This window comes from Cervus elaphus, chromosome 1 (assembly GCF_910594005.1).
Source record: "Cervus elaphus chromosome 1, mCerEla1.1, whole genome shotgun sequence".
Lineage (NCBI taxonomy): Eukaryota > Metazoa > Chordata > Mammalia > Artiodactyla > Cervidae > Cervus > Cervus elaphus.
In genome coordinates this window covers 5,012,306-5,013,935 of record NC_057815.1, presented here as the reverse complement: position 1 = coordinate 5,013,935, position 1,630 = coordinate 5,012,306, and positions in this window count along the sequence as shown.

Below are 1,630 nucleotides of genomic sequence, written 5' to 3'. Positions count from 1 at the left end.
CGATACCTGACTCCTCGTGAAACTTGATAGGAGTCCCAGGATTCCTGTGGCACGTGGAAAGGGACCCTTGGTCTCCCGCCTCAGCAGGAGAGGCGTCCCAATTGCCCTGCCAAGCCTCGAGGAGAATCCCGAGTTGTCCCTCGCAACTAGGCAGGAGTCCTGACGTCGCTGAACAAACACGTGGGTGGAAGTGCCATCCCCGTCGTAACTCGAGAATATACCCCAGGTTCCCGCCGCAACTCGAGAAAAATCATGAGACTTCCCCCTCGCCGCGAGATGAGGCCCGATTCCCCTGCACTGCGTGCAGAGCAATTCCGTGTTGCACATCACACATGAAAGGAGCCTTGATTTCCTTGGTGGCACTCCAGGGAAACCCCAAGAACACTGTTTCAGGCTAGCGGGATCCTGAGGTCAATGCAGCAACACGAAAGAGCTCCGTGGACCAAAAATCAACTCGAGATGAGAGGTTATTCCCTGGCTTCGACTCCAGAGGAATACGACCTTAAAACAAGCACCTCAAGAGGAGGCTTCTCTCAGCTTTAGCTATGTTCTGAGTTTGCGGCCTCAAGTGGAATGTACACTGTGATGCCCTGACTCGAAATAAGGCCGGATATCCCTGCAGTGACTTGAATGCAGGCTCGTCTTGCATCTCCCAAGATGAAAGGATGTCTGAATCCCCTGTGGAGACCACAGAGAAAGACCTAGTTCCCCACCTCATGGCGACCGTTGGCCTCACATCCTTTGAAAATTCCAGAGGGACGCGGAGATCAGTGCCTCCAAAGGAGACGATGCCTGACTCCTCGGGAAACTTGATAGGAGTCCCAGGATTCCTGTGGCACGTGGAAAGGGACCCTTGGTCTCCCGCCTCAGCTGGAGAGGCGTCCCAATTGCCCTGCCAAGCCTCGAGGAGAATCCCGAGTTGTCCCTCGCAACTAGGCAGGAGTCCTGCCGTCGCTGAACAAACACGTGGGTGGAAGGGCCATCCCCGTCGTAACTCGAGAATATACCCCAGGTTTCCGCCGCAACTCGTGAAAAACCATGAGACTTCCCCCTCGCCGCGAGATGAGGCCCGATTCCCCTGCACTGCGTGCAGAAAAATTCCGTGTTGCACATCACACGTGAAAGGAGCCTTGATTTCCTTGATGGCACTCCAGAGAAACCCCAAGAACACTGTTTCAAGTCTAGACGGATCCTGAGGTCACTGTAGCAACATGAAAGAGCTCCGTGGACCAAAAATCAACTCGATTTGAGAGGTTAGTCCCTGGCTTCGACTTCAGAGGAATACGACCTTAAAACAAGCACCTCAAGAGGAGGCTTCTCTCAGCTCTAGGTATGTGAGAGGGACCCTGAGTTGCGGCCTCAAGTGGAATGGACACCGCGATGCCCTGGCTCGAAATAAGGCCGGATATCCCTGCAGTGACTTGAATGCAGGCTCGTCTTGCATCTCCCAAGACGAAAGGATGTCTGAATCCCCTGTGGAGACCATAGAGAATGACCTAGTTCCCCACATCTTGGCGACCGGAGGCCTCACATCCTTTGAAAACTCCAGAGGTACGCGGAGATCAGTGCCTCCAAAGGAGACGATGCCTGACTCCTCGTGAAACTTGATAGGAGTCCCAGGAATCCTGTG